Here is a 16,090-nt window from a genome sequence, read left to right on the forward strand (position 1 = left end):
ATCTGAGGGTTCTGCTGAGCCCTCAACATGTGACCCAGATCATGTGACAAGTTCTGGACCTGGCACTCCACTTGGGTCTGTAGCCCTTGTAACAAGGGCTGATATAGTCAGGGGAGTTAGGGGTGCCATTTGTGGGTTTACCTCCCTGACTACCTGTTTGGGATTGGCCCAAGGGCCTTCTGGGTATTTGGTTAGGAGGATTTTGCGCAGTAATATTTTTAGGCCCCCCATCTCCAGATCTAAAATGGGGGCAACCTTCACCTCCGTCGCCTTAGCAGCAGCAGGGGTGTTGGCTGGTTTGGGGGTTTTATTTGTACTTTTATTCTCTACCGGTTTCTGCACTTCATAAATGCGAGTTGCCTGTTCAATGACCCAGTCTAGTGATCTCTTTTCATGAAAGTCCCTCACCAGCTGGGTCATGATGTATTTAGGGAGTGCGTGAAAGAAGGTATTAATGAACTCCCTACTGTCTGTGTGCACACTCCTGGTGGTCTGTGCAAAGGCACGTTTTAACTCTTGTACAAATTCTTGTGGGGCCTGGTCTTCCCCACATTGCAGATTGTAGGCCGCCTTGCGGGCGTCTTGAGGGTTCCTATGTATGAAGAAATGTTTTAAGATGGACGCCCTATAGGTGGACCATCTTGAGTGGTTCTGATCCTCCAGCCCTGCAAAGAAGCTGGAGTACTCAGGGGAAAATGCCCACTTGACATATTGAATGCAACTCTGGCTATCTTTCAAATGGAAAGTATCCATCATTTTCTCTTACAACTCGAGGTGCTCCCAAACTAAATATTTGGCATTTTTATGATAGGGAGTTATCATACTCCTAATGGCCTTGATTTGTTTAGGGGATCTTTTAGTAGGGCCCTCTTAATTTTGTTGGCCTTTTTAGTCTTAGTCTAGTCACCCTTGTCCACTCATCCTCTGACTCAGAGGCACTGCTACAGGAGGTGGCTATCTAATCCTCTAGGCTCTCCCTGATTCTGCAAGCTTGGTAATGGCTTGCAGAATGTCGGGGTCTCGTCTCTTGAGACCTGTAGCGCTTTGAAGAGTCTTCTGACTCCCCCTTGCTCCCAGGATTGGCTGAGTACCGCCGCCCCCACTGCTCTAGCTGGGAAGAGGTTTCTAAGATACTCTTGGTGGCTCAAGCTTCATGAAGTTCCCCACCAAATTTAACAGACTGATCCCTTGGTAGGCGATATTTTTGAGGATCCAATTCTTTGATTCGCCCTTCACTGGAGTCTTCCTGGTCAGAGAGGCTAGCCCTAACATTTGGGAATCTGTACAGGGATGTCCGCCCATCCATTTATGGGAGGCACTGATCTGTCAGTCCTATATTTCTCATTCTGCTGAAGTCTACCATCCCCGTGGCCCTTGGCTCATATGTGCTAGTGGACATGAGGGTGGCAGCAGAGTCCATGGAACTGAAGGGATTAAAGTCCCTGATGACAGGGGTCCTGATGTTATGCTCAGGGGTTTCTCTGTCCCTTCTTACCTCATCTCTTTCAGCCCCTATTCCCTGGTTACAAGCTAAAATCCAACCCTTTTTCTCCTCTATTAAGGCCTTACTGGTCTCAATGATTTGCTCCTGCACAGTGATCTGTTTGTGGAGCCTGTCATTCTTTTCACAAAGAGCCTCATTGTCTCTCTGTGCTTCCTGCCTGGATTTGGAATACTGGGCCAATTTTTGCTGCAGTAGACTCACCTCCTGAGTTTGGTCTTTATTGGTCTGAGTGTTCTTTGTTAGAGCACCCTCCACCCGCCTTGTGTGCTCTAGTAGATTTTCATATTCAGTTTTAATTTCACTAAACTCCTGAAGAGCCAGCTTTCTTTCTTCTAACTTAGTTTTTAATTGGCTGACTTCTTGGCCGAAAGCGTCCCTCTCCTGAGTTAGAGTGCCCCTCTGTGCAGCCAGGTCGTCCCTCTATTTTTTAAATGCACTAGATTTCTGGGGCTCCTCATTAAATTCCTGTTGAGAGTGGATGTCTCTACTAATTAATGTATTATTTTCCTCTTTCAAGGATTCTAGGCGGTTTTGTGGGGTGACTACCTGCTCTGCGCAGGCTCTGTTAAAAGTTAATTGCTGCTCCAGTTTCTGTTGACTCTGTTGTAAAGAGTCAACGCTTTCCTGTCATTCTTTTTTGTAGTCTCTTTACCTGGGTATCTTGCTCTGTATTCATTTCCTGTAAGAGAGCCAGATCTTCTTTTAGATAGGTGATGTACTGCCTAGCCTCTCTTTCTGATTCTTGGCTCTTCTGGAGCTTTTGCTCTGCAGAGTCCAGATTAGTCTGGATTTTCTGCAGTGTTTCCCCTTGCCTCTTTGCCAAATCTATGTTGTCTGCATGTTTTTCATGTATGACTCCTAGTGAAGGTACAGGTAGGCTGCTATTTTGGCAATTTTACTCTGCTCCTCTTTTATTTTTGGGGCCATGTACAGTTCTCTAAGCGCTTGATGTAATGGACCCTTGTCCTGCCATGTATTCAGGTCTATTGCAGTGACTTGTTCTTTTATTTCCTGCAACCATACCTGTTCATCCTGTTCTGGCCACTCACCCCTGACAAACAGTTTGTGCAGGTGGTGTTCCCTATCAATATTAATTTCCACTGGGGTCGCCATCTCAGAAATATCAATTTCCTTATGGCTTATCTCAGGGTTACTTTTGCAAATAGGCCCTATTCTTTTGAGTATTTCTTTTGAGGGGTGCTTGTACAGTGTAGCACAGTATGCAAACCCAGCAAGGTGTCTGTACCCTGCTGGCTAGTATGCTGTGTTAGACTGTCATGAGTGGTAGGTCAAATTCAGGATCCTGGCACGAGCCCCCAAGCTGTAAGGGATTTCAATCAGGCACACACCCAAGTCTAACCTAGCATGTAGTGGGCAAATGGAACCCTTATTTATTTTTGTCTATAAATTCACTATTCTGAATGATATACCACTCATATCACACTCTTCTCAAGATACCCCCCACCCCGGGTCACACTGAACCAGGAATCATGCTAGTTTGTAAAGGTAAAGATGTATTAATTTATTTTAATATTCAAATCACACATAGGTTCACTATAGATATAAATATGCGCAGCAATCACCCAAAGGGTGACACTAAAATTCAGAAATAAGCAAAGCAATTGAATTTACTTATAAGGGGGCAAAATAGAAAACACAGGGAAAAAGAACAGTCTTGTTTTGCACACAAATAGCGTTTAGGTTAATATTCCCCCTGCAAAGTTTTGTCTAAATACAAACAAACAATCCTACAACAATGTGATTAATCAGCAGGTTTTCGGGAATTAAATACAATGTCTAGAGTTATAGGCAATCCTCCCTCCCACACAAGAGAGAAAACCTTATTTTGGCAAAGGACACTTTGAAATAACAGGTGAAAATGGCTTGGTGAAATACTGCAAAATGGTCAAAATGCTAAACTGGAGACAAATTCTAAAGAAAGCAACACTAATCAGGTCCTAAAATGCATGGGCTATAATATGAACCACAATATACACTTCAGATCATGATGGAATAGAAAAAGCACTTTGAAATGGGCAAAATACATGTGTACTTTGGCTGGAATTGCAAATTCGCGGCAAGCTTTTACTATGCAATATTGAAGAAAAACCAGTCACATGCATAGTTCCGGTTTTTAGTTGTGGAGATAGCTAACAATGTTAGGTATCAGTGAGAGTTGAAATTCCATTTCTATCTTTAAAACTGAGGGAGTTATAGAGGCTTTAGTGAGAGGTGTTTTTCGAAAATAAAGATGCAAATTTGGACAAGAAGTTCAGTTTAAAACCAGAAAATATGGATTATGCTTTTACTCAAGACTAGAGCATTCAAACTAGACAACCAGGTTGGGATGAAGTAACCTCTGAGACTGATTCATGACTTCAGTAACAGATCCCCAGTGCCTTCCCCGGTGGAACCAGTCCGAACACTCAAAGTGGGATTTATGGATAAGAGTTACATATGAAACTGACGCTTTAGTAAATAGACAGGATAGGATAGCACTAAAGATTTTGAAACTGTTACTGGTTATGAAAGTAGTGATAGTTCAGAGATTAGGGTGGAACAAGATAAGGCAAGGTATACAATAGTTCTCTAGCATCCTGTTAATACTCACAATCCAATGGGATTTAAGATTTTTGGACCGTCAAAGTTCTGGTCAATTGGGTCGATCTATCAGGGATGTACAGCATATCAGCTGGGCCGGTTGCCCGAACTGCACGGGATCTGCTCTTCTTGTCTCTGGATGTTTTAGATCAGTGGGATGGCAAGTTCAGCAGACAAGCATGTATGGTAGCAAGCCAGATAGTTTCAGGATGCTTCCCCCCACCAGCGCTTCACTGGGTTGTGAGGATTAGCTGAGGCTTGAGGCCTAGCTGAAAAAGGTTCAGCTACTTGCTTGGCCTGGTAGTTGGCATCTGGATCTAGAAGGATGTTGAACGCTGGATGTTGAATGCTGGCTCAAAACACTTTGCTAGATTCTGAAGAGAGCATCTGTGTGTGTTGTCAGATGTCCTTATTTATCCTTTGAAATGACATCACCAAATGGGTGCATGGGCCGGCTTAACTAAACTTACCCCTGTGAAATGGGTTTGGATCAGAGCCTCATCTCCGCCTTGCATCCGGGTGATTGGATCAAAGACAGATGATGTTAGGTTTATGATTTGATTTGTACAATACTTAGAAAGCTCCCCTCACCACTAGTATCAAAATCAAATTTTGTCCTAAATATATATTTATACATATGTAACCTCCACAAAAATCACATACAATGATTACATATTTTATGGAGTATCTTCATCAAAATCCCATAGCTGTGAGACCTTGTTTCACCTTTCTGCAGCATTTTGTCCATTTTGCAATAAAAACATTTTCCAAAATTTCTCCAAATTTCCACAAATATGGTGTTTACCATAGGAATGTGTGTGCAAAGTTTAACAATTCTACCATAAATACAGTGCCCATAAAACACATATATTGCCATTCCTGTTCAGAATATGCTACACAGTTCCACCAACTTTTCAAATGTAGGCTCAAATATTTGATTAACAAATCTGCCCATTTTATATTTTTCACCACTTCTGATCGTGAGCTATACATCTAAAAAAATGTTCATTACATACTCTTTAGCAGCAAATGATCAGCCTTTTGTCTGTCTCTGGAGGCAAAGAGCAGCCCCCACCTTTGGGATTTCCTTCTGCAGGCCTAGTTTATGACCTCTTCACACGTACATTTCATGGCCTGGAGAATCTGTCATTGTTCAGTCTCTGGCAGCAGACACAAGTCTGGCATACCCCACAATTATCATGTGCCAGTGAGCATCTGCTGAGAGCAATGCCCTCCCCTTTGGTGGAAACCTGTTTTTCAACCCCTTGCAGGCCCAGCCAGCCTTGGTTAATTCTTAATTTCAAGACCTGAAATCCAGCATAAAGCAAACTTGTTGCATCAGATACACGTATAATTTACATTCTTGATTTAACCTGTGGGATCAAAACAACTGAGATCTGTGTTCCTTTCAGCAACAGTCCTTTTAAATTTGCTAATCTGGCAGACCTTTAGTTTAGACAAGCTTAAAGTTTAATCAGGAGAGCCCATTTGACAGGGGCTGTCACTCACAGGTAGCCCAGTGTGGCTGCACAAAGATTTTTTTGACAGGAGTTGTTATTCACAGGCAATCCAGTTTTGCGGAGAAGGTGTTTTGCTCTTAACATTTCAGGACTTGTAAATTCAGAGTGCTTCATTAGATTAAATGAATTTTAGCAGCAAGAACGATTTTGAGTGTTGGAAATTGTTATGTACAGGCACATTTTGAAGTTTCACTTGCAAAACGCTGCTTCTCCCTCTGCACTATTTGTTTACTTGTCATGGAGCCCACTGGCACTTTTTCTGCAGCGTGTGCTCTGTTCCACCACACATGAACCATGGGTGGCAGGTTGTGCAGCCATCTTTTTGTGTGTTGAAAAACGCAGTTTGGAGCTTTTGGCGCACACAAGGGTTTTGCCGCCATTTCACTGTTTCTCGCACCATAGATATCAGAGTGAGGCTGTATAGTATAGCAGAGTGGGTCAATACATCCCACAGCGTGCACCCGGAAAATGGTGGAGGGATGCAACAAGACCCTGAAAGGTTTCGGCCAAAGGGATCATGAATTGTGCCAGGCAGTATCTGCACATGCAGAGCAGACAAGGGAATCCAACAACCTTCTTTGCCTGCAGCTGTAGGTCACCGGGTCAGTCCCAATGGCCTCCACTACACCATCAGAGGAATCCCTAGAGCCTTCACCCAGGCGCTGTTCATTGCACCACCTGAGATCCCCCACACCAGAGGGGCCAGGACTTGGAAAGCGCCCGCAACCATCATAGATGGACATGGCACTGTTGTGAATGCCCTGAGAACATGCACCTACCTGAACTGTTTTGGGGAGTGCACTAGGGGGAGGGGGATTGTGTGCTAGGTGTTCACTGGGGGAATGGGGGTTTGTCAAACATATAATAAATCACGTTCAAAATTCATACAAAGCATGGACAGTCATGATTGTGATAAAGTGCGTTTTAATGTTCAAGTGATATGTGTCAAATGAAGCCATCACCCACATCAAAAATAATTCTCAATCAAGCCCTCTCTGGCCAACATCCCCTCCCTCACCCCATTCCTGTGTTCACTTGCAACAGCTTCTGGCACATCATCATCTTCACTCCCATCCCCAGGTGGCTGCACATCAGCATCGGGGAGCAGTGGCACATTCCTGCGACTGCAAATGTTGTGCAGCATGGCACATGTAAGTACGATTTTGACAACTTTTTCAGGTGCATACAATAATTCCCCTCCTGTACGGTCGAGGCACCGGAAGCGTGCCTTCAGCAGTCCAAATTCCCTCTCCACGCAGATGCTCTTAAGTGCATGCACAATGTTGCTTGCCCGCTCAGCTGGATTGTGTGGATGACGCACAGGGGTCATGAGTCATGTGTACTGGGGATATCCATAATCACCTGCAGGTGAGAGAATGGAGTTATGAGGACAAGGTTGGTTCAGTGGGTGCACAAGGCTCAGTCATCAGTGACATTGGCAGCAGAATCAAGTGTGTGTTGAAGAGGTCATGCTATCTCACTGCAATGTTGGCATACACCCTTCACCTTCCGGGACATGCATGGTCTGAGGTTGCCATGCAGCTGTGTATCTATTTATATGTGAGTGCTTATGTGCATCAATCATGTATTACATGTGGACTGGTTATCATATGGTCACTTACATTGTGGTGTGTGCTGTGCTAGGGGCAGCATTTATTCAATGGACTACTTACTACTAGCACCACCCCTGTTTCTATATGTAACAGTACTCGGTCCCTTGTCACTTGAGGAGTGGACCTTTCAATCTGCTTGTGCATGCAACATCTTGTTAGCCCATGTGTCATTGGTATACCTTTTGGCTGCTGTTGCGTTTGCTGATTGGCACAATTATGTACAGTTACACAGGCATGTGATTGGCCAATCAGGGGTCGGTGTTTCAGGGATGTAAATTGTTGTGAATCAAACTACTTGTGTGTAGTACTTTTGCGGACCATTGGCATGACTGTCGGGTGGCCAGGGTGGGATGTCTCTGCTGTGTCAGGGTGGGAAGCAATACTGCGACACACAGTAGGCTTTGTGGTAGTTGGGCTTCCATATGTGACTGTGCTGCCACATGTCTTTGCCATTCAGACTGGGTGTGTTCTGCTGTGTTGAACATGTCCAAGGGTTCTTGTGTGAGGTAGGTGCATGGGAATGTTGCAGTGCTGGTGCTGCCTATGTCTCCTTCTGGCATGCAGGGATTTCACTGTGTTTGTCCAGCCCCATCAGATGTTATTTAACATGCATTTTGGACTACATTTGTACTCACCCAGCATCCATGTGTTTTGGCCTCGGTGCCTTTCCATGTACGCTGGCAGGTTGCAGTTGCGCAGGACCATGGAGTCGTGGGTGGATCCTGTATAGCGGGCGCAGCAGTGGCTGAAGGTGAGGTCAGGGCTACATGTCATCTGCACATTCATGGAATGGTAATTTTTACGGTTTCTGTAGGCTGCCTCATGTGCCTGGGGTGGTACTAGTGCTACATGTGTGCAGTCCAGGGCTGCTATGACATTCGGGACTTGGGCAATGGCATTGAATTGACCCTTCAGCTGGTTCATCTGTGCCTGTGTGGCTGGCAATGCAATGTGCTCATTCACATGGAGTAGAAGTACATCCAGCACATGGTCCCAGCATGGCACTGAAGGTGGACTGGGCCATGCCATGCATCATGGCAGCGATGTGTTCCTAGCTGCCAGTCATGAGGTATTGTAGCACAGACACAAGCTTCACGAGCGGGGGCACTGCTGTGCTGATAGCTATACGGATGCCGATGTCAGCCTGGATTGTGTCCAGCAACTGGGTAATGGTTGCCCTGTCCAGCCTATACTCGGTCACCAAATGCCCATCAGTCAGGGTCCAGGGTGTTGGCCTGACCGTTGGCATGGCTCGCCGCCTTGCTGGTGCTGCTCTCCTCCTCCTTCTCCTCATCCCCACCACCCCCTGCTCTCCCAGGGCCCTGGCCTGGTTGGCTGGCCTCTGTAGCTCCAGGCACAGCAGGTAGATGTCCACATCAAGGCTCCCGGCTCCAAATGGCAGCATGGTGTTTGAAAGTGTGTGTTGGGTATGGGTGGGTCTTTTGTAGGCCTCTGATTTGCATTGGTTTCACATGGGCCCTCATTGCTGTCTCCTCCTTGCTCCTGCTGGTGTAATGGTGTTGGGGAGGGTGTGGTGTGCATGGGTGGGTCCTTTGTAGAGTTCTGATTTGCATTGGTTTCACCTTGGCCCTTATTGCTGTCTCCTCCCTGCTCCTGCTGCTGTAATGGTGTTGGGGAGGGTATGTTGTGCATGGGTGGGTCCTTTGTAGGCCTCTGATTTGCATTGGTTCACCTGGGCACTTTTTGCTGTGTCCTGTGTTCTTTTGTTCTTTTACATCCAGCATTTGGCTAGGGATATTTTCGACATATTTTCCGATGCTTTTCTGGCGCTAATAGCGCCTACGTCGGACTTGTGATTGCTCTGTAAATGTTCAAATGGACACTGGCGCTATTACAGCCGGCGCTATTACAGCCGGCTGCACTTACGCTGGCTCAAATAGCGCTGGCAGTATATGTACTCCGGCGATTCGGTATTGGCGGCGCTAATACCGTTAACGCGGATTCAAGGGTTACCGCCCAACTCTTGATGAGGCCCAATGTCATTATTTTATTCTAATTGTGAGCTGAATCTCTTCATTATTCTTGGGTTGTGAGCCAAATGGAATGATAACGTCCATAGCAGAGCCCATGCATTTTGTAAAGGCCATATTTAGTTTAAAGGAAGGGCAGATTAGAGCCAGTGCAAATGTAAATTCCATGAAACCTCCCATTCTAAAATTTTGCAGTGAGATGTATGTGTGATTGGAAAGGAGAGGGTATTTATATGTTTTCTATATTATCTGAGAAACATGTTTTTCATATTGGGTGGGTAATTCAAAAGAGTTTGCACATTCTAAATTGAAAATAGTACTTCTCTAACCCAACACCTATAGAACTCTAGTGAAAGCTATAAGAAGGCTATTTTAAACTGCATACACATATTAGTAGCCCACAGCACTGGATCTAGATGGCAGATGCAAGGCATGCCACAGTTCTTTGTATCTATTAATTGTTGCTGTTCTTGAGGAAAGCAACATTTGTTAATTCATTTGTACATGTGACTTTTTGTGTAATTTGGAAACGTTTTTGTGAAGTCAAGGATTTTCATATACAAACCGGCAAGGGGTAAAAGTATAACTAAAATGTTTAGAGTTAGTCAGAACTTAAGATATATATAGAATTGATCATGGAAATTAGTATTTGTGTGTGAAAATTAATGACAAAAATACAGGCAGGTCATGTTTGTTTTCATAGATCAGCTGTTTGTGACTGTGTAACATTGTGGTGACTTACCCTGCGATATCCTTTTTGTTCTTGCTCCGTACAACCTCAACCTACTTCTACTCACTTACCTGATCCTTCTCCCTTCCCCATAACACGTCTTTGCCTTCTTACAATCCCCTATTTCTCCAAGGTTTCAGACACCCATCTGTAAGTGATTTCAATTCTGCACTTCACCTAAGTCAACACCTAGCGTGTAATGCACAACTGAAATCCTTATTTATTTGTGCCTAAAGGTTATTTTATTCTGAACGATGTACCACTCATATCACGCCCCTCTCTTGGAACCCCCCGGTCACACTGAACCAGGAATCAGGCTGGTTTTCAAAGTTAAAATATTTATTTATGTAGTTACAAATTAATCACACTATGTTTAATGGGTATACAATAATCACCAATGGGGTGATGCAACACTACGCAATCTCTTTAATCACAAAGAGTAATAGTGAGCAAAATAATTCAGCACAGAAATAATACTTTTGTGTGTGTGTTCAGAACAGATAGCAGTGTGGTTACTATTTCCACTGCACACCCCTCAACCCCCCAATAGACAATGTAAAGAGAGAGGAGGAGAGAGCAGGTATTCAGGAATGGCAGAATTCAAACAGTATTCAGGAATGGCAGAATTCAAACAAAATATCAATCCCAATTTCCCCCCAGCAACACAAGAGAAAACAGAATTGATTGGCAAGCTGTCAAAAATGTTTTTTTAAAATTATCTTGGGAAAAGATTGGGTAAAACACTAAATATGGTTTAAATTGCTGAAATTGTTTAAATTCTTATGGGAGCCGCTTTGGATAGTTACAGACAAACACTAGTAATGATTTGATACTAAGAAACAATGTGAAATCTTAAAACTGAGGTCGGGAGCAGTCAGAAGCTGTTTTACACATGTCAGAATTTCCCTAAAATGAATTTCGCGACAAACTTTTCCTTGTGCAGTAATCACAATTACCGGAGAACCATATGTATTTGGGATGCAGTTTTTGATGCAAATTAAAGCTGTGGATGTTAGCTACAAACAGAAGTTAAAATGTTTCTAGCATAAAAACTGAAGAAGTTATGGACGTTTTAGTGGAGGTCGTTTTTTTCGATAGACGTAAAATGGAAAACAGGAATGCACTTTTAAAAGACAAATGGGATTTCTTACACTAGGTTATGACTGTAGAAAAAAGAATGCCACACATGAATCTCCATCAGTTCCTGGCCAGGGAACCCTTCACGTGGTGGATACACAATTTCTTTCTGGGATTCACTTTAGTTACTCACAACACTAATGACTTATGATTTTAGAAAACAAATGAGAGAAACTCAGCTCAAGAAAGGTTCTGACAATACTCTAATTCTGAATTTGCAGATAGGATGAATTGAGATTGGGATGAGACTATGCAAAGTACAAATGCTATGTGACACAGTTCTTTCTATCGATACTCACTAGGAACCGTCAGGACTCTGGTCAAGGATTCTGGTCAGGGATTCTGGCCAGGAATTCTGGTCAAGACAGATAGCTGGGCACACCGGATTGGACTGAGTCTGTTCACAGCACGGCACGGGACTGGATCGGGTCTGCAATGGCTCTGGTCACACCTCGGCACAGGACTGGATTGGATCTCTTGGTTCTGATGATAATTATTTTAGCAGGCAGCAGTAAAGCACAGCCTGGCTGTTTGTTTGATGTTCCCGATTGGTGGTGGGATTCTGGTTCTGGAATTTAAGGCCTAGCTGGGAATGGTTCAGCTATAGAATGTGCCGTTCTTTTTTGCCAAGCTTCCGGAGTCTGGAGCAAGGAAGATGGATGGTTCTGCTACAGGGTGCTCCGCCAGCAATTGGTTAGTGGGTGAATCTGTGTCTTTTGAGTGCTCAGCTGTCTCTATTTATGCTTACGATAAAGGGGTGTGTGTGCTGGTTTATCCTAAGTGCACCCCTTGGACAGGGATTGGTCAGGGTCTCCTCTCTTCCTTGATAGGAGGAGAAAAACAGGGTGTCACCATGAAGATGTGGGTTTATGAGGGCAATAGTCCACCCCTAGACTCTTGAACACAAAATCTACTTTTGGTACAATACATATTTCCATGTGTGCAACCTCTATAATAAGAACATATATAGATTACATATTGTGTGTAACAGATACTCTTCCAAACCCCTCCGCTGTAAGATCTTGTGTCTGCATTTTACAGAATTTTGCCCTTTTTATCCGGAACACAATGTCCAATTTCGGAGCAAATTTCTACAAATGTGTGCATTGAACATGGGCATAAGTGTATGAAGTTTCATGCTTCTATCAAAAAACATTTTGTGTAATATCACATTTTCTGCTGTATTTACATTCACATTTGCATTCACAATGCTGTTATTTTTGTGTTTTTAACCATTTTACAGAGTAAGTTATCAGTCTTTTTGAAATGTGTCTTTGGTCCTTGTTAAGCAACAAATGGTTGTTTGTCTCCGCCTCTTTCTATCTCCCTGCAGCTCAGAAGCAGTCTCCTCCCAGTTCCTTCTGGGCCCAGGCCATTTTACAACCCTTCACACTGGCAGTTCCTGTAGCTAGAGGATGTCCATTGTCTCCTTCCCACTACAGCCCAAATTATCCTCCCACCCTTTATCATCACTTACGCGTGATTTCCTGGTGGAGGGAAGCAGAAGGGAGAGCCCTGGCCTCTGTGGGGAAGCTGTTATACTGGTTTGGTTGCTTTTAGTCAGGCTTAAATTCAATGTCATTCTGTTGCATTTTTTCTTTGCTTAAAAGAAACTTGTAATTTCAAAACAAGCAGCTAGAACACTTATTCCAGATTCTAAACCATGGGATTAAACAGTTACAACATAGGTTACTCTCAGTAACAGGCCTCAACCATCTGATTTTATTTTGTACAAGTTTAAGTTTGTCATGAAGGCTTCTGATGGATGTCATTCACGCGGCCGAGGGTGCTGCGCCCAGATTTTGCATATTCCACAGGCAGGCAACTTTTGCAGTGAATGTTTTTATGACACGTTCAGCTTTCCAGGACATTGTATTATCACAACCATTTCTTGAACTAAATGAATTGTAGCACCCAGCAAGAATATTGGATGTTTCGGGTGTTTTGTACCGGCTGTCTGCAGTTTCAGCAACCAAGAAAAAGGATTTAAAAGCAAGATTTTGGATTTCTTTCAGCAAAGCACTGCTTTTCCCTCTTTGCTCCATTTTCTCTTGTTGGGCAGCCCAGTGACATGTTTCAGGAGTGAGATCTCTGTTCCACCACTGACAACATACATGGCAGATTGGGCAGCCATCTTTTTGTGTTTTAAAGCTTGATTACCATAGGTTTTGGTGCGCACAAGGGATTTGCGGCCATTTTGATATTTCTGGCACCATCAGAACACAGGGAATTATATTCTATTTGTAGATACATTGAAAATAAGGATTGATGATCTACCCAGTTAGAACCAAGAAACAAATTAGCCGGATTGGTGTGCAGTTATTTTAATGCCTGACGTCTGCAGTACTTACTGCATAATGATTAACATTAGAAAGTAGCACAGTGTGCGGTTAACGCCCTGAAGAAGTAGTTTCACTCCGAAATGCACAGGCATTAAAATAACTGCACACCAATCCGGCTAATTTGTTTCTTGGTTCGAACTGGGTAGATCCTCAATCCTTATTTTCAAATAGAATACAATTTAAGCAACAAATTCCTTCATGAACTCAGAAAGTTTTTTGGGAATCTTTTTGAGGTTTTCTACAATCTTGATGAACTTTAGCGTAATCTACGGCTGCATGGGCCTTTTTGAGAGTGCCAGACCTAGTTGGATAAGTCTTATACAACTTTTTCTTGGACAATTTGTACTCACAGGATCCTGGTATCATAGGATCCTATAACTGCCTGGCTGCTCCAGAAACATAATTATTTAATTGATTTAACATAAAAATTGCTTTCAACTTAAGGTAGTGCCCACCTCTATCCTACCATTCAACTTTACACCATTGTACTCATGACCCACAACCTGCTCCAACCCTGAGACTGACCCCTTTCTAGCTGCACCCGTTTCCCTCATTGTGAACAACCATTAGTCCAAAGGAAAACATGATCCATATAACTAATGTCTCCCTAGGTCAGTCTTGCCTGGGCAGTTGGTGATGGTCAAAGGCAAAACGTGATGGTTATCACCCTAGTCATGTTCTTGCCACGCCTAGACCAGCTGATCAAGTCACTATCAGGTAAGGGATGATCATACCCCAACATATTTTTGCTCCGAGGGTAAATTGTTTACCCTACTTTATTAACATGTAATTATAGCCTTAGTTTAATAGTGCCATCCAAGTAACTTGTTTCCTGAAAGTGCTACCTTGCTGTATTAACTGTTTTGCCCCCATTGTATTCAGCTTTATCCACACTCTATAATCTCCTTTAAGTTTAGGTTTACACTGTTTGGCATTGATTAGTTATGTTCACCTTAGTATTAGCTGTACTCACTGACTGGATATCACTAAACAGCAGTAAATAGGTTGTACCACTGCTAGCTGCTAGATACATTGTTGCATCACTAGATCTATTTCACACCTGTTGAATTACATTTAACATTACATATTATTTATTGCATTATTACTTTAATTATTGCATCACTAGATGTATCATGCCACTGTTAGAATGATTGATTCGTCAATAGATCAGGCTGCTTCTCACCTAGATTAACATTTGCATCACTTGATTTGCTGTACTGCTGATATATTAATGATCGCCCTCACTAAATCTATTGCATGCCTTTTGAATTAATGTCTGCATCACGTTGCTAGGTGAATTGCACATTTGGATTTATACTTACACATAACCAGATTCATAGTTACAAAGTGATATTTGTTGCACATCTAGGTTAATTGCTGCATTTCTAGAGGCATTGTATCATGGTTAGATTTGTTGGTGAATGAATAGATTTCTGTACCAGTGCAAGCTGAATTGTTGCATCTGTAGATTTCTTGTACACGTGTTAGATTCATTGCTGAATCGATCTGTTGCTGACTTACGAGATTTGATGTAGCTCAGCTAGGCCCATGTTTGCATCCTAGCTTCAGCGTATCAATGTTAGTCGTATTGCTGCTCTATGTATTTATGTAAAGTTAATTAGCGCAATACTACATTTATTGTATCATGATTAGAGTTACTGCTGCATCACTAGATTTACGTGCCACTGCACGTAATGTGAGCTTTTGATTATTGTTTGTCACTAGACATATTGTACCATTGTTGGAGTTATTTCTGCATAACTACATTTGCTGTAGCACTGCTAGATTAATTAGTACATTACTACAATTGTATTGCTAGTTTAACCACCACATAGCTAGATGCATTCCTGGCTAGCTGGGCTTTGCTCCTTTATAGTTCCCAGAGTTGTTTATGTGTTGCTAGTTTTAACTTGTCAGATTCTATAATAGTTGTTTATTGCTAAATTGTGTCTTACACAGTTAGACAATGTCCTGCTAAATTTCACTTAGTCCCTGAGTTTCCCAGGTCAGCCTTTTTCTCCATCTCATGTAGACCCACAGTGAGTTCAAGCCAAATCAACAAGGCTAATACACTGATGGTGAGTGCAGATTCCCTAGTCTCTGGAACATTCTTCACACCAATATATCAAGCAACAAGAAAGATTAGTTCTAAGCTCAACAATCCCCCTGAAGGTTATCTTAAAGCCTTCATCGCAAGATGCCTCATCAAACATCATTCACTGTCTTCAAACAACCAACTGTATTCCCTTACTTATAAAGGAAAATGTCATAGGGGATGGATCCAAAGCAAGCTTGCTTTAAGAGGTCCAATCCAGGTTGTTTCCAGGTTGTTGCAACAGGTTTCTTGCGCCTTCCTCCATCATGCCCAAAAAGTGTCTTGTATAAATGCTACTGGCATCTTGCGCTTAGCCTATAAGTCCAAGGTTCTAATTACACACTTTTAGATTGGGGGTCATATGTCCATTGATAGCCACAAATTGTATACAATGTTGTAGTTGCAAACTATTTTTGAAAGAATTATTCCAGTTAGTGGTATTCTAGATATTTGAGTTTATTCACTCCAAATTCAACATAGCTTGAACAGCCAACATGTGCTTCTACTTTCCGTCTTTTTCAAGGCTATGGTTCTGAAATGGTAATATCATGTTGGGT

This window comes from Ambystoma mexicanum, chromosome 2q (assembly GCF_040938575.1).
Source record: "Ambystoma mexicanum isolate Mex_15411 chromosome 2q, UKY_AmexF1_1, whole genome shotgun sequence".
NCBI classification, from domain to species: Eukaryota; Metazoa; Chordata; class Amphibia; order Caudata; family Ambystomatidae; genus Ambystoma; species Ambystoma mexicanum.